This window comes from Pezoporus wallicus, unplaced genomic scaffold (genome assembly GCF_028554395.1).
Source record: "Pezoporus wallicus isolate ANWC-B61680 ecotype Strahan unplaced genomic scaffold, APGP_CSIRO_Pwel_v1 contig_5908, whole genome shotgun sequence".
Taxonomy (NCBI): Eukaryota; Metazoa; Chordata; class Aves; order Psittaciformes; family Psittacidae; genus Pezoporus; species Pezoporus wallicus.
The window spans coordinates 854,875-878,314 of record NW_026635282.1 but is presented as its reverse complement, the minus strand read 5'-3'; the positions used below and the strand labels follow the sequence as shown (position 1 = coordinate 878,314).

Here is a 23,440-nt window from a genome sequence, read left to right as displayed (position 1 = left end):
GATATGCTGCTCAAATAAAGAATAAAAACTAGCAACTATTGAGGGCTTATAATTTGAGTTTGCTAGACATAAAACTGATTGAGAGCATCACTGTCTTTCTTTTCTGCATCATAGAAGCTGACTGGTGTAAGATGTCTGTTGTTTCTTGTCTACTGATCCAGGGATATTGTATTTCCAAACAGTTAGGGAATAGAGGCCAGCAAATACACTTGCCTTCATCTGGAAGTGAATGTACTGGAATATGTTATACACATACGGCTGTTGCAGAGGTTGTGCCAGCTCTGTGGGTGCGAGGAAGAAGACATGAGAAAGGACTATCTTTATGCAAACATACAGAAGAAACAGGCTCACAAAGTAACAAAATATTTGCTAAGTTTAGATACAAAAAACATGTTTTGCTCCCTATGTTTCAGTCCGCGTCCTTATCATCTGGCTAGTAAACTCCACTGCCCTGCGTGGGACTAGGCAAGATTACGGTTCTTGCACTCGTTTTCCCCTAAGGGAATCATGATCTGACATGAACCCCCTTTTCATACTTACTATCTTTAGTGACTACAATTAGATCTAAACACTCCCTGCAGCTGTTTTAGAAATTCAAACCTTAGCATAGGTACTCAAATCTTACACATAATCTTTTGCTAAAGACTGTAATTCCTGACTACATTGAGACTGGTAACCTCGATTTATAGGTGCATACATTTTAAAGAACATAATTAATTTGATTCTTTATTAGAGTTACCAATAACTAAACAAATAATTGGTAGTTATACATTTGAAGTAAAGAGGCAGTAGTCTGGGCTGTGAAGTATATGGTGACACCCAGTCACTCCTGTGAACTGCATATCCCCAGTATAGCAGGGCAGGAAGTGGGGACTACCACTACTCACCCTACAAGTCATTATGAGAAAATGACTTTTTCCAATCAAGTTATTATGGTTACATGGTTTTACCTTCTCTGTTTACTGGCAGTATGAATTACTATAATACTGACATAAATATAATATATCCTTTTTTGTCTTATTTTAACAAGTGGGCGGCTTTCAGGTTTGGCCATAGGGCTGTTAAAATTAACTGCAATATGACAACAGTTGTCATGGAATATCATGAAAAGATCAAAAGCAAAACATGGTAGTATCAGGTAACAAGGATGAATTATTGTGGTAAATTTGTATTCATATACAACCTGAGAGTGATACCTGACTGGTTACATCCCTGACAGGCTTATGCATAACAAATCTTCAGTCCATGGTGATGTACACTGGTTATTCCTAATTCATTTCAAATTCTGAACTAGATCCATGCAATTATTTGAAAACTGTGTCTGCGCTAAGCTGATTGTTTCAGCACCTACTTCTTATACAGAAAAAGGGGTGAAAAAAAGAAACAACAAAGAAGTGACAATTCTATGGGATGGCAAGCTTACTCAGCCATCACAGGGATACCTGAAAGGCCAGGCACTTCACTTTCCTTAGTACAGATTAATTAGCCAGATGTGACTCCTAGATCTCTATTTTTAAATAATAACTTGCATAAATCTCTGAAGACAAGAATTTAGCACTGCTACATTACACACCACCATGGCTGCAAGATATTACTACCAGTGGAAATTCAAGTTTGCAGAAAACTAGTGTAACATTTTTCCATGAAGAGTAAGAAAATTAACCCTGACCCTTACATAAATTGACTTGGGCTCACCTCACTCTCTGATATAACACTACAACAAATCACATCCTCATACGTCTTATACAGCCATGGAATTGGCAATATTAAAAAAAAATGGCAAGGTGCCTGCGTTTCAGCTAGAATTTATACTTGTGAAAAGGGAAAAGCTTGGAAAGTGTTGCAGTTAGCAATGGCAAGTGCATTTGTCCCAAGGCTCATGAAACCCCCGTTACACACATTCAGACATGGATACTCAGACCTTCAGTGAAGGCAAGCAGAACTATTCTGTCTTTTTTCAGATTGTTTTTGTATACTTGTACTTATTACCATTGGGCTCACAGCTCTCATTCTGAGCAGATGCACTGGAGTAGTTTTAACTACCTGCAGGTTTCAGATAAGAGTTCCTTTTTCCAACTCAGGTTTGAATTCCCTCAATTCATGTAGAATTTCTCTCTGCAGTCATGGTAAAGACAAAGTGTAAGATGAAAGGAATAGCTGCCTACAGAGTGATCCTCGATAACTGCATACCACAGGATATTGTCACCAGCTAGAATAGCATTCAGGATTCAGGTGTCATTGATGAAAGTGATTTTTAAGATGATAGTCAATAGAATTGCCATAACATTTCTGTGGGGAGAGGGAGAAGACATGAAACACTCCAGAGCTGATCTGTGCTGCAATATTAAGTGAATTACTAACATTTTGCAGTAGGCTTGTCTCAAGGAATACCAAAATAACTCAGCTTTGAAATAGTTACTTTACAGGCTCAAAAGATCAATGGATAATTACTGTGTATTTTGGTAATTACAGTAGATATGATTTATGGTATATTTTAATTACTACAGAGAGCCTAGCATGAAGGATGAGCACTTAAAAGTCAAGATAAATATGTGAATATATTGCCTATAAAGATAAATCCATTAAGCAACATATACTTTACTGATACTTGCAAGAAACTACAAGACTACATAAGAATAGACCTTTTCCATTTGTTATGTAAATAGCTGATGAGTTACAGGACCATCTCTCACTGTTTGCCAGATTCAGCAAGACAAGTTGTGTTCCTCGTCATGAGCATGTACCTTTAAGAATTCCAGAGGAAAGAAAACACACAGTGTTTCAGTTTAAATAGGTGACATCAAATACTATTTTCTTAGCATTATTTCAGCCTTATGCTAATGAATTCCAACACTGTTGTAGGTGAGTCTCTCCTCAATTATGCAAACTTTGGTCTTTAGTATAGAGGTCATTATGTGACACACAAAAATTGTATAGTAATGAGGTTATTCACATTCTGTTACAGTGCATAAGAATTGAAAACCAAAAGTGAAATTAACTTTCTTCCTGGTCTTTTTTTGTCTTCATATATTCAGGCTAATAATGCAGTGGTATGGTATGACTGGGATACGAATATTTTAGAACCCAGCATCATACATATCAGAAAGCAGACATCACAGTGAGGAGTACTGCATTAACACCCCACTTCTGAGTGCAAGGAGATGAATTTCATATATAATACAGTGTGATGTTTACCAATTCATTACAATGACCTGACTTGCTACTTTCTCAGAAAACTGCAAAAAATGAAAATGTCACAAGTATTTGCATTCAGGAGGTTACTGTGTATCACTGCACACTTCTTGTGCTGTCTAAACAAAAGTCTGTTTTCTGCTGTCAGTCTAATGGCTCAGCTGCTAACCCAATCTGAACTGCCTTTGGGAGGCATCAGGGGACTCAAGATACTGCTAGCTTGAGGCATAAAGAAGATGAGGCTCTTTGTTCCCCAAAGAAAAGCTACTTTCAGGACAGCCTGTATCTCGCAGGATCTTCTTCTGGAAGTTATTGGAATAAGCTGGAAGTGTGACTACAGGCAAGGAGAGGTAGCAAAGAATGTCTGGCTTAGAGAGCTGGTACTAGATTTTGTAGAAGAAAGGGGTTTGAATTGGTAAGAGCAGGACTGCAGATTAGGGAGCTTCCTTAGCTCAAGATGATGCAGAATACATTCAAGGAGAAAAAGCCATGTTTAGTGCATGCATGGATATAACCTCCACGTGCTGGTACCTCAGCTTGAACTCTCTCTGTTTCAACTTACTATTTTGTTGGATGTTTTTATACCTAAAAGAATGACTTTACAACATATGGTCCTGGTGTCTTTAAAATATGTCTCACTCTGTAGCTACCAAAGCAATTGGATTAAGACAAAAATAGGTTTAGTATTTTTCCCCCAAAAGGTGTTCATTAAAAATCTGCTGAAATCTACAAAACCAAATGAAGATCGTAACTGTACTTCAGAGTGGCACTCTAGTCTGGACAAGAAAAACTGCCCAGCACCCTAATTTTATGGAATATCAACAGCGGTGTAGAACATATATTTCCAAAAAGAAACAGAAGACCTATGGTCCCCCATGAGGGATATGAGGTCTTTCTGGGAGTGATGAGAATGTGCTGGAAGAAAAAGACAGGGTCAGAATTTGCTTTCCATTTTATGGGAAATTTTTGACAGTTGAAAATTCAATTTCATTGCAAAATAACAAAGGTAATTTCCAAAGCAGAATGCTACAAGCTGTGTCATCAGCCATTTTTTATATTTACATTTCCGTTTAAAAATGAGTTTTGAATTTTTATTTACTGTTTTTCATAAACCAGCAGTAATATCTGTTATGCACTATTTTGAGTCTACTGTACACATGACCTATAAGAATCATGTGATATTCAGAAAATGGATACAGATGATTAATACTCACTATTCCTCTGCTTTTCTGAATGAAGATCACACCTGTGTAGCACAAAGTGTTCAAAGCAAGATATAGATACTCAGCTAGAGGAGTGAAGTGTAAAAAGTTCCATGTCTCCTGTCTGCATAGTAATAAAACAGTGCAAGAAATGTCTACTCAAGAAGCCTGACCTTCTGAAGTAATGAACACCCAACAGCTACCAGTGAGGTTGCTGTAAGTCAGAATTCATTTAAACCAAAGTGAGTTATTAAGGGGAAGATTTTCACAAGGAAAACATGCAGTTATGGGAACAGAAATGCCAGGTGTACCTTGGGAAATCTTATCACTGTCAAACTCTGAAGTGAATATCTAACTTTTGGTATCTAAATGTGCAAATTTTAGCTATATTTTCACTGTGCTTTGTGCACAATGGCTCACAAATAAAAAGTAATTTTTAATTTGTGGTGACATTTAGTAACTCTTCTGGGCAATGCTCGAGCCAGAACTCCTAATCCAGCATTTATTCTCGCCCCATTTCTCCCTTTTTTCCTCTTGCAGAAGATCTGTTGCCCTGCCAGTACGTACAAAAACCATCATGACATAATCCTTCTACACAAAGTGTTCTTTAAAAATTAGTTATCCCAAAACAATCACTTTTGTGACTTTCTGGAAGTCACAAAGGGAAGAATCCCATCATGTCTTAATGCACCTTCCAGAATTTCTCAGCTTTTGGGAGATAATAGATGTTCTCTGACTCCTTTGTCTGAAATGCCAGGGTATTTATGTTGAGATCCAGGGTCTGAGGTTGAAGCATTATCACAAAAGCAGCAAAGTAGCAACAAGTTCTAAATGCAATTTTCTGTGAGACAGAAGTACATTTTGTTCCACGTTTACATTCAATGATCTTTTCATGCTGAATGCAATACCATTATCACATCTATTTGAATTATTTTTGTGCTACAGCACAAAAGAAATAATTCTTAATCACATGGCCAAGTTAGACTTGCAAGTCATTAGGAGACCAAAGTTTCCTTCCGAGTTAAAAGGGCTGCATCATGAGAGACGTGGATGTGAAGAAGAGCTATTGTTTAGCTGCAGGACAAATCCTGTACTCCGCACACTGCAGACTGGCAGATTGCCCAGCACTGGGCTGCTCTGCTAGCACAATCAGTTCAATGCAGTTTCAACCTGAAAGAATTATTCTGGATCCAGAAAAAGAAACTTGTTAAGTCTGTGCCAATTGTTTACCATTTTTGGAGTGGTGCTGAATGTGCCACTAGTGAGTACTTGAGGTCTGGAACAACAGTGTATGAATGAGGATACAAAATTAGTTGTCTCACTTAACTGCATTCTTTACCTTTACTTGGCCCAGGCAGGTTAGAGGAGGATTCTACTTGCTGTATTTTGAAAAAAAGAATAAGCTTCTATTAATAAATAATGTCTGAGATTGGTCTAGCCTTTTTATTCAACAGCAGGTACAGCTAAAATTTAGAAATGAGGGAATCTGTTGTGATTGCATCCAACAGTGAGCGAAGGTCTTCCAGGGAAACCTCTGCCTGTGAGTCACTCTTCCAGGCTGGAAAGCAGCAGAGATTACAGCCAGTGATTCTCATTGCTCTCATCCCTAATGATTTTTGTCCAGGAGTCTCAGAAGGGACAGGGTCTCTGTTCTGCACCAGGAAGCAAACATAGCTTCACTAGGATGAAATCCTGGTATAAACACGCTTTGCTGTAAAAAGTAACTTGGATCAATGTGGCTTTCTGTACTGTCAAATAACAGCAGCACTGCATTGCACCATTTTCTATGGGTGATCCAGCACAGCCTGGATGCTATTTTGGTACTACTAGAGGTAGAGTTAAAGGTAATGGGCCACAATGATATTATGGAAGGAGGGGGCACAGTGGGGACAGGGAGGTCCTCTAATGAGTGGCTTCAGAGCCTCTGGACCTAAATGATCCTTTCCCTGAATCCATGGGACTGGAAGGTGCAAAACTTACCTACTCAGAAATTAAGGTACCTTCCTCATCAGAGAACTGAGCTATACACTATCTGTTCAGTGGCTTCTCAGCTGCCCTCCTTCAAAGATACTTCTCATTCCCTTCCTGTACCTAGTGCTAAAGCTTCAGCCTTATGTTTCCTTAATATCTTTAACTATTTAGATATAAATATTTGGTTTGGGTGAATGGGTTTAGTAGCTCCTGAGCCTAAAAAATTCTTAGTTGAAACTAAGTACTTGTTTGGAGGAAACACCCTCTGTGTTCAAGATTACTCTTGTGGAGCAGTTTCATTATATAGTTACAAGAGTGCAGTCTTGAAACTTCTGAGATGAACTCTTCCCCATGAATTCTGAATTGCACCCCAATAGTAGCATTAACATGCAAAAAATTTCCTGCAACATGCAATTTTTATCACAACTATTAATGAAATGCAACATCATAAACAATAAAGTCTAATCGGTAACTGAAGTGTCTATGGCAATTAAATAAGAAGGAAGTGTTCTGGAACACAGCAGGATGGATTACACTTTGAGTCATTTACATTGCAAATGGATTTTTAAAGATGTTATTGATGGAAGTTTGAGTGAAATTAACATTTTTAGAAAATAAGACATTGACTCTACAGTGCTTGAGAATGCCCAACTTGGCTTAACACGAACGTGGTAACTGGAACTGCAGATGGAACTAATGGGAGCAGCTAATAAATATGAAGTGCACTGAAGACAAACGTAAAAAGAAGCTTAAGAGAATCTAGTGCAACGACATGACTCGTTAGTGTCAGGCCACACTTAAAATTGAAGAATACATGTTCAGTTATACAGTAAAGACAAAATGTGAATGTATTTCATGCCTGCGTGTTTGAAACTGAACACAGCTGCTTCCTCTATAGTCATAACTCTACCTGAAACACTGTCATGATTTAAGAGTCAGAGCAAAGGTCCTACTCCAAGACAAATTTGTGAATAACTTAAGTGGACAAGTGGTGGAACACTGTCACCTTGTTTCAACTCAGTTCATTCCACCTGAATTATTCAAGCTACAACAGCAAAGCTGGATAATCGGCAGGAGAAGGCTGGGTAAGAACAAAAATAAAGAGGAAAAGAGCCAGGCAGATGTGACTTGAGGCCAAGATTTCTCCTTTGCGACAGGAAGGTAAAGAAAGCATTAGTGTTAGCTCTTTTTCAGAGAAGTCAGTGAAAGCTAAATAGGGGAAGAATTACCACCGGCTGTTTCACTGAGAAAGTGAGTTTTGGCTTTGCACAGGCAGACATGGAAGCACATAAATCCCCTGGGTTTGCAAGAGGACAGGTCACCTCCAAATCAGGCTTGTCCCCATGCACCTTGCTACCCAGTCTGCATTAAGACTCACTGTGATCCCCCAGGGGATGGGTGCTCAAACACGTTGAAACGTCCCGGGTCTTGGTACAGTGACTGTGACGGTGCAAACTGCACCTGAGAGCCTCACAGAGGCTCTTCGGCTTTTGAGCTATCCATGAGGATACATTTAGGAAGAGGCACTTTAGGTGCTTCATCTGCAGCATAGTGGAATTTGACCTGTTCTCACTGACAGTAGCTATAATATGGGCAGTTGAAGTTTCACTTTTATAATAGTAAAAATGGAAAAAATATTAGCTTTTGACTCTTTCATTTCACATTTTTCCATGAACATTAAGTGTTTTGCTTTTCAGACCAAGCTAATCTTTAAAACTGTCTGTCATCTCTAACTGTCCTCGTATTCAGGGCTTCTGTTGTTTTCTCATGTCTCCTCCACTAACCCATGCTCACCATATAAATCTTAGTGAAATTTAAGGGACAAAATTCCAGATTTTGGAGCAATATTAAAATTTCAGTTGGTTTCATAAAGATCCTTGGCATTATCCACTTTCTCATTGAGGCAAGAGGTGAATAAACAGAACAAAAAGGTATTTGTCAAGAGCTTCAGAAATAAAATCCCTTGGCACTTCTGTTCCTACTCTCACCCCTCTTTGTTTGCATATTTGCAAACATCACAGCATCAAAAGATAGGATTTTCAAAAGCTCTCAGGTGATTGTTTACTATGTTGCTAGAGCAGTAGGAGGTAAAAGTGCCCCTTACCTAATGGGAGCCCTGATCAGCCTTTGCTGGTACTAAATCCCATCTCCAAGGTTTTTACTTTCCAAGAATGTTTGTGGAATAAGCACTGTAAGAAGCTCATATCTTAGCCATGGGGATGTCACTCTCCCTGGAATATCTGCTGTTTTCCAGTGAATCACAGAGGGGGTCATTTCTGCTACGCAGCTTTGGCAGGAGAAAAATTTCTCTCTCTTGCTCCTTGGTATTACAAGGAGACGCTTCTAGTACCTTTCCTCTGTTCTGAGGTACAGGGGGCAAAGTGAATAGACACTTACATTTCTGAGACCTGCTTTGCACTCCAACACTCACTTCTCTGCAACATGAAAGAAATGCAAAGGCATAACACAGTGAAAGCAAAAAACCTAAATGCTATTCAAAGGCTTGAAGGTTTTGCTTTTTGCTCTTCTAATAGTGCTGAAATGAAATGAAGCTGGATCTTTTTAACTGCATGAAAAAAACCTGATCTTGCAAGTGACGGCTGCTCCCCTACTGGTGCTAAGCGCTTCTCTGATCGCTTTAGAACTCGGGCGTTCAATGCATGTGCTGCATACCTGTGGGGCCAACTTCATCATTTATATTTTTACTATTGCAAGGTGAAAGAAAACCCTGAATTCTCAGAGTTTGTATTCTTAATGTGTGGAGCGACCACGGAGCTGAATTTTGGAGCAAAGCTTAGCAGCTGGAGGGCACATGCAAATGGCTGCATACTAAGTGGCTGGGAGATTGTTTTTGCTTGAACTCAAACTTCTGTTAAAGGACATGACATATGGAAATGGCTCCTTCAGGATCGACTCATTAGTGCTCTTAAGACCTCTGATTCACCTGCCATTTTAAAGGCAAAAACTTCCACGAGTTTTGTAAATATTAAACAAAATAATGGTGTGTGCACAATTGCACAGGCAGGTTTTCAGACAGCTTGGGAGAAAAACACTGTGTTTCATGTAACAAAAAAGCACCTTTCTTCCTCTGTGGATGTCAACTTGTTATGGGTGGTGGTGAATTCTTATACCCAGAGATGAGCTTATGCTTATGCAGCCCTGTGTGACATGAGATCTAAACCAGGAATCATTCACATTTTGCAAAGGGTCTTGTGTCTTTGAAATGAGATAAATCTAAATCTTCACTCTGAAAAACATGTGCCTTTGAGATATTTGCTAACAGGTAGGCTCAGATCAGAGGTCTAGAGTTTGAAAGTTTTTGCTCCCTGATACCTGTGTTTCTTCCCTATGCATAACAATGCAACAAATAGGTAAGAAAGGCTGCTTTATAATTAGAGCATAAGACAGCATGGGGAGAGAGAATATTCACACAGCTTAATTGAGACACTTTTCCTGAGGCTTTCTACAGCCATTGAAGAGCAAAAACTTCACAAGACAACTCAGAGCCCCTAAGTAGGCCTCTATTTTTAATCACTTCTCCCTCTGATGACTCTCAAAAGGACTCCAATAGCTGTGAAAAGAGGCTTTCTCTCCAATGAATTCAGGAGCAAGAAAGCTAAGTCTGCTAAAGTAGGTTTCTGAGTAAGATTTTAAATCTCTTCAGTTCTGTTGTGTATTGCATAAGACTCTGTGGGTGACAAAAAGCAGGTGCCTCAGTTTTCTCATCTGTAAAATGGGAGAGCTGCTGCCCATTCCATCCACCAGCTCCAGGCCTGTGAGGCTAATGCTGAAACATGAAAAGCACTGTGGTTGTGCAATGGGAGTTCAAAAGTCAGAACAGAGAGGATAGGATGCTTCACATTGCAGCAATCCAGATACCATCTCCACAGATGGAATTCCACATTTCTAGCAGACCTTCACAGACATCCTAACCAGAAGGAATTAGCACTACCAGACCTTAACATGAAGAAACTGGAATGTGAAGAGGTACTGATATAAATGCTATGGCGCAGCTATTTTAAAATCTTTTATGATTTTAAAGCATCATAAAGGTCAAAGTTTAATAACTGTGGTGTATAATTCCCTCTACCTTAAGCTCTACTCTTCTAGTGTTATTAACTTATCCACAGTCTAAACATAATATGCAGTGAGGCAGTCTGAGCAATGCTCTGCCAAGCTGACAGGATCAGCTCTTCAAGGGATGTAAGGGTAATTCTACTCCAACTTACTGAATCCTCTTTGGACAAAAACCTGCTAGTTGAACAAAAGGTACCACAACGTGTCGTATAGTACAGCATATAAGCAAACAGTTGTGGCGGAAAACACACAGTTGAGTGCAAGAGGAAGGTTAGGTGTTGCTTAAGTTGGGGCAAACCAGCTCAAATTCCACCCTACTCATGTAAAATACCAACAATGAAGGGGGTCAGGCTGTTTTTACTACTGAAAAATGCTGAGACCAGTCTGACTCAACTCCATAAAATTAAACCTAACAAAGATGTGAAACTGGATGTTTCCTGACAGAAGTACCACTGAACAGTGACAATGGCTTATCTAGTCAAACACAGTTTATCTTTGGATGAGTTATTACTACCATTCATGTTTCGCTGAGCTAGTAAATCTAGCCAAGTAACAAATGACTGACAGCCAATTGTTATACTATAAAAGTTTAGTCCTACCTTTCAAAGGAAGGGATTCTAACAGGAGTGTGTAGAAATTCCTCCTTTGACTGCGGATGTCCCTCAAGGTTACTCCTTAAGCATAAGTGAAAGAGAATTTTCCATGGTCATCAATATGGATAACATCAATTTCTACTTAATAATTATTAAGTTAGCTTTACATTATAGTAAATAGGAGTTATAGTCATTTACACCATGTAGTAGATGTTCTGATTAAAGTCCTTTTGCCTCATCATAATATCATTACCTATCATTACCATCATTATCCATACCAACTATAATAAACCCTTTATTTTATATATAGTTTGCTGTCTTTAATCCTGAGGACAAAGTGGTATAAGGATTGATTACCCATATAATAGACATAAACTGTTGACCAAGTCTGACATTAGGTCTTGATGCAGCTACACCTAAACTCCTCTCTGAGAAGGTGTTTAGAAAGCAAGGGAGCCTTTTCTGAACCTTGGGACTCAATGTAAAGTCCTCCCTAACAGCTTTGTCTAATTTCCTTCTCTGTCTGCTGACATCAGCTGTATTTCAGAAAATGAATGGGATAGTTCCATATGTATAAGTAGCAGTTTTCACTAATGTCATCTGACTCCTAAGAATAAAAGGTTTGGTTTTGCTTCCCCTGGAAGCACGTTCAGACTCTAAATTGATAAAGGTAGTCACTTTGTTAGAATTACTGTAAGAGCAAAACATGGCCCAACTCAACATGTCACTCTGGAGGAGCCCACATTCTCACAGCATCAACACAATCAGTCCCCCAAATTCAATTAAACCAACAATTTATTCAATTAACTTGGTCTTCTTTCCCAGTGCTGGATTTTCTCAACTGCATCCTTGAGGAGACTAATCTGAAACACACCCAAGCCGATGAATTACTACTGCTGGCTTCAATAGTTTCAGATTAGTACCTGTTTAAAAGAACTTGGACAGCCTTTTGTTATAAGAAATGGTCTCAAATATTCAGCAATAAAAAGCTCAGCATTTTTAAGTTGTTATGTAAAAGAAGTGATTTTTTCACACAGGTCAGACAAACCTGTGTCTGGCCCACAGCTAGGAGAGCATTAACATGAATTTTTATGCATTCAGAATTAAAACTCAGTTCCTACAAAAACTCATATACCCGAAATATCAAAATTTACTTTCTGCAAACCTCTATACCAGATGTGATTACTTGACTGTTTGCAGAGTTAATGTGAGAATATGAAGTAGATTAATTTAAAAATTAAAATGAATATTCATAGAAGTTTTCAGTTGACATTATTCATCCACATTTGTTTAATACAGAGGCCAAAGAACAAATGAGAAGGCAAGAACCTACCAGTGTCCTTCCTTTTGCCCCAGTCTTTTACACTTTCTGGTCAGTCTGCTGCTGTCTAGTTCTGGCATCAGAAAACCTTCATTAGTAGTAGCATTTATATTTAAAATAAAAAAGAAAGAAAATAACTTCATTTTGCTCATCCCAAGACACAATGTGGAAAAGAATGTGGCATTTCTTAGTTGTAGAAACATTTTACTGGGGATAACCTCCCTTCCTGTGGTTGAGTCTATCTTTAGAATTAGTATTAATGCTGTGACACTATGCAACAGAAGTGTTGTTTGTTTCTCATTTACCAAACAGATAAGAATATGGAAATAGTTTCAGTCCATTTGTTTGATGAGCTTCCTAAGCCAGTAATAAACAAATCAATACAATTAGTTTTGGCTCATCATCATTAGAAACCTTCACTACTGGGATACAATTTAATTATACCTCTTGTTCCACAGCAAAGTAAAGCCTTTGAAAATGGACTACTTTGCCAACTATCGAACCAGGAGGGAGGAGTAAGAGGATACATCAGTGATGGAGGAGTTATTATCTAAACAGGGTGTACAACATACAAAGCATATTGTGCAATACAATTTCCCTGATTGCAAGTCTAAAATATTCCTGCCATTAAGTGCTTATGAGCAACCCAATGTGAAATCCAGCTGTAAAATGACTGTGTATATGACATGCTTCATGTGAATGCTGCAATTAATACGGCATGCATCAATCACTCTTGGACTTGATTACAAACTGCACTAATCCTAATTGATTAATTAAGCTGCAAAGTTACATACAGTAATGTAGGTTAAAAAATCCTCACCATATGTGCACTAATGTCCCAAAATACGTTTTCATTGTGGAGATTAATGTCGTTACTTTGCTCTCAGCTCTGCATCTACAGTCTAACAAGAAGGGCTGCACTAAACATGGACATCACCAAAACTAGAAATTATTCAGTACAGGAATCCAGCTAGTTATAACAGAGGTAAGGGAAAAAAACATTCCCATTCAAAACCTCAGGAATGCCTTGGGGAACAAAGAGAAAAAGGCTGAAATCTAAACATGAGTTTCCTGAAGAACCCCTGAACCACAGTTCTGCTGTGGGAATACCTGCTGCAGAACAGTCCTTACTTCAGGGGGGTAACAAAAAAATCTCAAGTTTTAGGTGCCCTGAATGTACGCTTTGAGTGGCAGCTCTCCAACACATTCAGTCAATGCCTCAAGACTTTAATTGTTATTTGTGCACCATCTCTTTGGGCCACAGTTGCAGTCACTCTTCTCTAAACTATGTTTGACAGGCCTGAAAGCAAGTATTACTCCAGAGAGGGGACATCTGGGGTAGAACAGTGCCTACCTGCATAGGGAGAGAGACTCAGATAACCTGTGGCTGGATATGAAAGAGCGACACAGGAGAGAAAAGAAACCTGTAGCGATCTCCCCATCATGTCACTTTATCAAAGGCTAGGTTTGCCAGGCTTTTATGTGCCACAGTTTCAATACTCCAGGGAAAATATCTTTGTGAAATTTAAGGTGACTTGGAGCATACATAATGTAATTGGGATCACTCAAAAACCATTATATTCACAGCACACCCAGTTCAAAGCTCACTATTGTGTTTATAACAATACATCTTTGGATGACACATTTTAGATCGACTTAAAAGAACTTTTAACACAATCAATAAATGTTATCTCCAAATTAATTGCTTGGATTTTTAAAAGTGTATTCTTGCTCAGTACCCAGCATCAGGCATGGTAATCAATGCGTTCTACTGTATAATTATCACCCTATTTTTCATGTTATTTTTGAATGACACTAAAAGGTGTGGGGGGAGAAGTGTTTTTAAAATACAGGATCTGCTGCATGTGTACTTTGTGAAACTGGGGTATATTTTATCTGTATGAAGACTTAAGATGCTAGCTTTAGATAGCCTTTTTTAGGTATCTTGCTGTAAACAGATGCATAAAAATTACAGTAGGTTGTTTTAAATGAAATTCAAGTAAGTGTCATAATGGCAATGCTAGCACCGTAGCACTGTGGTCCATCTAAGGCTCTGCTTTCAAAGTATGTGGGGTTGATTTTCAGTTTCATCTGGTCTCCAGTGTTATTGGAAAGGACCAACTCATCCTGGAAGATAAGTATAAAAGGAAATTACGTTAAGGTTCCCCAGTAATGCCAAAGTGACACAGCCAATTCAGCATTTCAGCGGTACAGTCCCAGGGTGAGCATCTGAAGATTTCCAGAAAATAATTGGATTTTTAAAAAGCCTCTTATACAGGCCTCTACATTTTGCTTGGCAAAGTCTGTGAAAAATAATATGGGCTGTTTCATGTTTGTTTATGGCTTCTTTTGTCATCAGGACGTGAAGCAGTAATGTATTTTTTTACTTCATACATGTATGCATTTGCCCTTCCTAAAGTTTAACACTTTTGCTTCTTTTTCATTGGGTCCCTGGATTATAATCTAAAAGTAGTGGTCTAGTATCACTTAAATTGTCATCTGAGTACAAAGCTATTAAACACAGCTGAGCTGATAAAAGGAAAGAAGCTACTGTTGGTGAAATGTACAGATGGTTGAGCTCTGTAACAAATTTTTCAGTCTCTTCTCCTGTCACTAGGAGCTGGTGTGGCAGAGTGGAGAGGGCACCGTGTTGTTGGAGCAATTAAAAGCCCATTTTATTTTCCAAGGAAGTTCAGATTGAAGTGTTCTGCTTTGTTATATTGTCTTTCTAACACCTTCCTCAGCCTCACAGGACATGACAGTGACTGCAAGCCAATAAAGCAAATTGTACAAGAGGTTACAGTTAAGATGAAAGGAATGTGAGCTTGGGGAAGGAAATGCAAATTTATTAGCATAGTCATGCCTGAATAGCATGGGGAGTCGAACCTTTGGCACAGTTCAAGGATCTCTCAACAGGCATGTTCCTGCCTCACTCATTGCCTCTACTGAGAGTCCAGGGGAAAAGCCAGCAATAACCTTAACTCAAATGATCTACAGTGAATAAAGGAAAGTTAATCAAACCCAGGCTGTTATATTAAAAATGTAGCAAGACCATTTTCCAGGATGTTTTATCCTCTACAGCATAGTAAACCATTAACATAAATATAGGAAAACTTGATCCAAACATACTTTGCTTCTCCAAGGCTGTGAGATTTCACAGTTTTATTGCAAGTAACTACCATTCTTTGAGCCTCGCTTTCTGGAATCACTGGCTAGATGGGAGGTGCCACTTTTGGTAAAAAAAAACAAAACAGATCAAGCCATCATGATTTTGGAAAACAGCTGGAAAACATAAACTCTGGAAGCCCAAGAGCAAGAATACAAAGTGACAGAATTCCATGTTTATCCTGAAATCTTATTATCTAGACTCCAGCCTTGAATACCTGGGAATGATGGCATAGACACTTACTGACACCTCAAAAACAAGCTACTGTTCCTGGCCCGGAATCTACGTAGGTACTCAGAGGAGAAGCTCAACTGTATGTGCCAATGCAGATGCAATGATGAGTGCACATGCCATTTCCAGAGATGCCTTCTTGCAGCATTTGGTGTTTTTTCCGATAGCATTGTTTCACTGCACCAAAGAGACAAAGTTCAAAAAGCAAGAAAACCAACACACTCTGGGACTTGAAGGTAAGACAGCTGACTGAAGCTGTGACCTTGCATGTCAGTGAAAAAAATGTAAGGCTTGTTACTGCATGTCTAGAAACCCTTTCTGAAAAGAAAACACAAAGGCATTTATTTCAGTGGGCATTCATTCAATTGAGTGCACACATTTTGTGCTTTTATCTCAACATCTGATTATACACATGCAAAACAATATTTGATTCTGTCATCAAGCGGGCAATTTTGTTGTTTTATCATTTCTTCTAAAACAGATAATAGCTGCAAAGAGTGCAAAATCAGGCTAAAAGCTTTAAATGCACAAAAGCTTACCTAGGCATTTTCTGTGGTGCATCACCATCTGACAGCTTTTTACTGATCGAGTCATTCAGATCTACAGTTACAATGTCCATTAGGGTCTTGCGGTGAATTCCACTACCCGATTGTTCTAACAGCTCTAAGAGGATAAAGCAGTATGGCCAAATTCTCTATTTCTAGAATGCAGTTATAATAATAGGCCCATAACTCCTACAGGAACCACTTAGCAATATTCAAATGCAGTGAAATACTGTAGCTAGAAAATCTAACAGTCATAACTTTAAGACCCCTCAAAATTGCTCTGCTTTACGAGATTTAGCTAAGCTTATCTGGGAAATTCATGCCAATGGGAATCAGACATGTGCATCTGCAGATGCTAGTTCAGAGGACAAGTCTTATGATTTCAGAATATATTCTTCTATTCTAATTGAACCCAGGATGTTGAAAGATTGCTGTAAAACTCAGTCCTTTTCCAGTGTCATTATTTCCTCCAAAACTGAGTGGTTGGAGTGGTTGATTGTTATGGAAATGAATGAAAAATGTCAAGAGATCCTGAATTTTGAGTGTTCTGCTCCTGATATCAGATCAGAATGTACTGTAATATGTAATTAACAGTGTATCTGCCCAGTGTACTTTGTTACACTGCTTTTATAAACTGAAATAAATATTTCTTGTATGTTTACATCCAGATGGTTAACTTATATTAGGTGTACAACCCATAACTTTTAGTATCTTTATATGCAGTTAAAATCTCAAGCAAACGGTTGCATCACCATAATTTCTTGAATTTAATATGATAATAATTCATCAAGTCACTTAAAAAGCATTTGGGATGAGATTTTAAAAAGTAATAATTTCACCTGATCTAAAGATCCAGTAACAAGGGAAAGCTGTGGGTTTATAATCTTGCTTCAGAAGAGAAAGTCTTTCACATAATCACTCAAAATTTTAATTTCTCTGCAGAGAATGAAATTCCAAATGGTTTTTGACAGTCGTAACTCTTATGCAAACCTATATCATTTTAGCAGCTGAACATCAATTCACACCATAATGAAAAGCAAATCTTCAAAGTTCTCTCTCTTCCTTAGCATTTAATACAAATCGATGACACAACATGACCGCTATCACAACATCTCTCCTGGGAGATTATTTTCGTAGTTAGCTTCACACATTTAATCAACTATGGTAAGACCCTAAAATCACTTTGCTGCCTTTTTTCAATTTATCAAGACTCGGTCTCCTTCCAACTTTCAGTCAGCGTGTAAGTTAAATAATACTGGTTGGTTGTGGATTAATCTGAGGGTAACAGTTATATGTGGAATAGCATACACTGTGTTTTAATTTAGTGATCTAATTTAAGCAGAGGAATTTTTGAGTATATGAATCACAGATGATATGGTAGTTTATCTTTCAATAGGTCTCTTGCTATAAACTGTAAAGTTCACTCAACAAGCTCAGTAAATCATTTTGTATAAATAAACTGACTCCTAATTGTGTGCTGACATTCGTAATAGTGCAACAACACCACAGAGCTTTCTGTTTTATTTGGCAAAGTACTCTTTGCAATATCATTGGTTCTCTTGCTCTCTCAACACATATAGGTTTAACCGGAGCTCTAGGATACACTGCACACAGTCAAAGGATTCATCAACAGCCCAGCAACCTCTCTGTCACTTCTTCATTGCCTGACTTTATGAAAAGGGCTGTTAATTCAGTGTGCAGTACCTCTGTCCTAGTGCTGCTGGAGTGATGGCCCTGATTCCTCCTGCACTTGCACTGTTCTAAATCTGCAACAGCTTCAGTGAAATAATCAGTAAAACTGGTCTTTGTGAGAAGAAAATTAAGCCCTTTATCTTTCAGTGGGTAAATGTTCTTTCTTATTGTAAAGTAAGTGCTTTTTCTGTATTGAAGCTATTAAAAATGTCAGGGTGCATTTCACAATGTCAGAGACACATTTTACTTTTATTGACTAAATTCCAGTTTGAATAATTACAAGAGTCAGTTAAAAATATGTTTTCAACAAAAAGGGGCAACATTTTCATGAAAACATTTTCCTTCCATGCTGCATTTTCCCCACTGTCAAATGCACAGTTGTTCTTCCCTTTCACTCTTAAATGCCTCTATGCTGTTTAGCAGCCACTGCATTTCATCCTAGAGGTAACTGCATTTCACAGTGGATAAAAGAGACTCTTTTATAAATAGTAAAGTTAATTATTTCAAGTTATTTCTTCATTTCCACCAAGATTAACTGTTATAAATAAATACATTTACAGTCATCAAATACTACTGTCTAATTTCCCATTAGATTCATTCTCTACAGTTCTTTTCCATAAAATCAGACTCAGCTTTTTTCCTACAAAAAGGCACATGATTTTTAATTCCATAAGGATTATGTCTTTGGGTCAAAGCATAACTGCCTAAAATAAATAGAAGCATAAAAGGGTGACTTGGAAATGAAGAGACAATATGCTGGACCTGTTTAAAAGACATCTGGTGCCCCAATTCACCGATAGCAATGCTGGAGGGCATTTGTTTTCCCCTGCTATGTGAAAATTCAATTTCCTTTGACCTAGGGGGAAATCATATTTTTATCGATTAAAGGGAACAAAAAAAAAGCAGACAGAAACCCAGTTTTTTGAGTATCACACAGAGCATCTCTGGCCTTGCATATGGTGTACTACTGCTTTAAATAAAATAATGTTGCTCTTAATTTCTTTAGACAGCGGCCAGATCTAGGGAGCCAAGTGTGTATCTCTGGGAAGACCAAAGGAGAAACAATTCTGAATCTTTACTTTAAGAGTTAGCCTCAGGCTCCATTATTTAATAGAGCAGCTTGGCAGGGAAGGTATATAATGTTTTATAAGGTAAGAAAGGGTCTTCATTCCCCACCCTGGCATCCGATGTAACTAATGAGCTACAATTAAAGTAACATTTGCTCTATTCACAACAGACTAAAATACTATGGGGTATGTGGGCTTAGCATTGCTCTGGAAAGGAGAGGCAAACAGAGCTTTTAAAATCCTATCAACTGTGTGGCAGGCAACCTCTGCACCACTCTCAGCAGCTCTAAATTGTCCTGAGTTGCTGCAGCTGTCTACCACTCCCTAAAACACCACCAAGAACGTCTTCTTGATAATAGCATCCTCCCAGTGACTCCTGGACACATATCTGGCACTGACTGACCGTGCTTTGCCCAATTGACTTTATGATCCCTCAAGGTTATTCACATGAGGGGAGTAAATGCCTTTTCAATCAGCTGTTGAGCTGCTGTGAGCAACGGGAAAAATGACAGACAGCCTTCTAGAGCTGCATCTCTTCCATTCAACTATCCTACCACTGTGCCTACAGCTGAAGTTCTCAAAAGCATGGGAAGGTGATGGGAATCCAAGTACCCCCAACTACTGTGGAGCAGCTACCATCCTCAGGGCTGTTACAACCCAGCAATGGCTCTGCATGGTGAGGGGATGGGTGGTAGGAACTCCTGGACCACCTGCAGAGAAGGCAGCGATGTCATGAGGATTTACCACAAGCCTTTCCTGAGGCCCCTGCCTGGCCAGTGGGTGCACTCTTGTTAACAGCTTTAGCACTGGTGAGCGGCAAGAAACATTTGGAACAGTAACAATCAGAGCTGAAACCTGCTCACAGTGGATGGGAAGGTTAATTCACTCCTGAACGGGAGACACCACAAAAGGTTGCCCACAGGCATAGGCCTGAGCAGGCACTGTAAATCCAGTTGAGCATCAGCTTAAGGTATCTTACTTCTTTGCAAAGAGCTTCTCCTTTATCATTCCCTCCAGTGGGTTTCTTGCTCGGCCCTTCATTCCACATATCAGGGGGAATAGGTAATGACATTAAGTGTTAGGTAGAGTTGCAAGGCTGTCCACAGACAAGTCTGACCCAGCTACAGCTCTGTAGATCCCACAGGGTAAGATTACAAGATTAGGAAAAAATGTGCTACAAAGAGCACAATCACAGTCCACACTGCCATTGCCAAATTATCAACCTACTGCTGCACTAAAGACAGTGCAAGTTCCTAAACAAACACACACTTCAGCACTGTTAATTCAGTCTATCTGTTTCAAAGAAAAGGCATTCCCCTAAACAAACACAATTAGCTGTCCCTCTTCTCTTAAAAAAGAAAATGCAAACTTAGTGAAAAATAGTCTGTGTCCAACCAATGCTCTAAGAACTGAGAAGATCAAACGTTACTGTGCCAACAAGGAGGAGTGAATTTCAGAAGAAAAGGCAGTCAACTGCAACTGCCAACCATACTCACATGCTTAAGTCCACAGTAGTGTTGCCTTAAATGTCCCAGCTGAGATTAGTCACCAAAGAACTAGAACAAAGCAATTTCAGCCATTTCTAAACTCAATTTTTGCACTGGAAGGATTCCAGATAACTTTGGACAGTAATCTCACTGCAGTGAGATATGCCAAGACTTTTCTATATCCAAGTGAACTTAAATACATCTAGGATGTTTGAAGGACTTCTGTATAAGAGTTAAAAGCTTCCTGATATTGTTCACTATAATCACTTCCATGGAAAAATACTTAACAGTCATCATTCCTACACTTGGAAAAGGCACTCCAGCTGTCTAGCCAAGCTTATACTCTTTTTTGGTACCTCACTCACTTTCCTGTGTCACTTTTTTCCTCTGTCCCAGGGTGGAATTCATTTTCAGATCCAGTTTTATGTTGTCAGAAATAACTAATTTTTAAGAACCAAGATGGCAACTAGACCAGAAAGAGTTTGATATAGAAGATGAACTTTCTTTTGTACTAAGAGCATGAAAGATATCACCTCTTTCATGCCTTTACCAAAACCTTGAACTAAGTACAGCGGCATGCTAAATAACTGTATAAACCTATTAGAAGACATAACACATAACCAGAAGAGACTTAAACACTATTTACCTCACATTCCTTTGCTAATCAAAAGATAAGTGTCTTGGTCAGGCATCTAGACTCTCTTTAGTCAAAAGAGAAGGGGCAGAGAATTTGTTTTATCTGCTTTTAGACAACCCTTTCAGGAGAACAGATGCTTACCAAAACCTTCCTGAAGGGAGGTGAGGGAACTACCTAAACCTAACGTCTGTTCTTCACATTGCCAAAGTGACCCACTGAGTCTACCTGCATCAGGGATTTTATATATCAACATTATGTCATTTCAATGAAATTCTTTGTATTTTATATTTAATATGTTAAGAACACACACTCAGCTATATTTAATGCAAGCCTTCAGTTTTCACTGGATTGGGAGCTCTTGCCTGCAGTAGCTATCTCCTTTTACGTTAGCATTCTGTGTCAAGAAGCTGCACCCTATGACATTAAGGGTCTAAAAGTTTTATGACTAGTCTGTAGCACTAAAATCAAAGAATCCAGATCAATGGTACAGATCACAGAATGCATCACTGGGAGTTTCTCACCATTAAAAAAACATGTTTCATGATCTATGTTGTAAATACACACTCAATCAATTTTTAAAACATATATTGCACTGAGTGTGTAGTGATGGTAATGGGAATGGCAAGAATGTCACTGAGATATTCTGCCCAAATGTCTCCCCTGAGTGGAAGAAGTTTTATTGAACTGATATGTGAAACTATCAAGACGGGCATTGAAAATACAGATGCACACAGTTCGTTAGTTACAGCCAGAATCATTCACAGAACTGGCAACTAAAGTTATGACCTCTAATAATGCTAAAAAACAATTCTGTAAGGCAGTTGTAAGGTCATTACTTCTATAATCCATAACAGTGCACATCACATGACGAGATACAATTTATCTTCATACAATCTTCCATATAGAGGCTTATAAATACATTTTCCTCTGATAGATAAGGTAATGCTCCATCAGAATTCTAACTTTTTCCAGAAAATATATTCAAACAACAATGAAAACCAGGCTATTGCATTAGCCTTGATATTACATGAGTGATTACAGGTGATTTCTTGGGAATCAGAGGAGAAAGCAGAAAAGAAAAACCAACCCATAATCTAGTCTGAATGAAAGCAAACCATACCATTTTGAATTCTCCTGTTCTGCTGCCATGCACCTAAAAAATGAAAGCATCTCTTAAGTACAGGTTGGGAGAGGCTGTTGATCACACTGCTTAGCATCCAAAGCGCATGAAAATAAGAAGCAAAAAGGGTCTACACTTTCTGTATGTATATGCAGCCCACTGAGTACTATTCAGGGCTAGGCTGATACAACTTCTTGAACTGTAACAGTAAAGCAATTTGGAGTTCAATTGTACTTCAAATGGAGAAGGCTCCTCTAGGAATGAAAAGAATCAATTACTGCATATTAGACATCACAGACACAACTTTTGTGTGAGCCTTTAATTTGAAAGCAGGTTTGGGCCTCAGTAGAAAAGCATGCACTTTGTAACCTTGACTTTAAACAGTATTTTCTCAGAAAGTTTTTTAACTGAGATTCTTTCTCTCATATTGCCTTCCTACTCACTCCTTTCAATTCCTGGCTTTTGCACGCCAGAGACAGAGTTACACTTTGGAGTCTTCCACTTTAAAAGCAACGACTGAGCTGTATATATTGGTGCTGCAGATTTCTTTAAAAGTTTTAAAATATTACTAAGCAATAAACCTCTACCTTGGTTTATTATATCAGTTTTTAACCCTAGAAACTTAAGGTCAAATCTAGATTAGACAAACTGGTATAACTTCATAGTTTCACCTCTTTGTGGCAGTGCTTCATGTATGTATTAAAAGACCAGTTTATGTTAGTTGGACAAGTAATCTTTGCTCAAGGAAGAAGACAAAGGCTGGGACAGCAATGTCACAGCAAACTCACAAAACTCGGAAGGTTTTACGAGGTGCTGGTGTGTGACATTTCTCTGTCACTTTTATGGGCACTCAAATTATTCAAGCTCTTTACACAAAGATAAAGAATTTCAGAGTGTGAGAAGGACACAACTTGCCAAAGCAAATCAGAAAACTAATCCCAGTTTGTAGGGACAGAAAGTCATTATTAATAGATGGCTGATTGAGTGCAGCAAGATGAACTGTTGTCTGTAACTGCAGAAAGGAGAGAACGATCGTATCACAAAATTATCATGCCTCTCAAAGCACACTTGGTGATAGCCTGAAAGGAATGAAGGGGCAGAGAGACCAAGACATTAGAAACAATGTTGTCTGTTTAAAA

At 38.6% G+C, this 23,440-nt stretch overlaps 1 protein-coding gene and 1 long non-coding RNA gene across 4 annotated transcripts in view; one reads left to right on the top strand and one right to left on the bottom strand.

Annotated features, from left to right (window-relative positions):
• The window catches only part of LOC130603207 (uncharacterized), a 50,941-nt gene extending 47,789 nt beyond the window's left edge, over positions 1 to 3,152 (top strand). For both annotated transcript variants that reach the window (XR_008973088.1, XR_008973090.1), the window contains 2 exons: positions 2,122 to 2,232; positions 3,036 to 3,152. This is a non-coding gene — a long non-coding RNA (uncharacterized LOC130603207). The remainder of the gene's footprint in view (positions 1 to 2,121; positions 2,233 to 3,035) is intronic.
• Positions 1 to 23,440, bottom strand: part of ST6GALNAC3 (ST6 N-acetylgalactosaminide alpha-2,6-sialyltransferase 3) — a 251,042-nt gene that overhangs the window by 35,351 nt on the left and 192,251 nt on the right. The window lies entirely within an intron of this gene.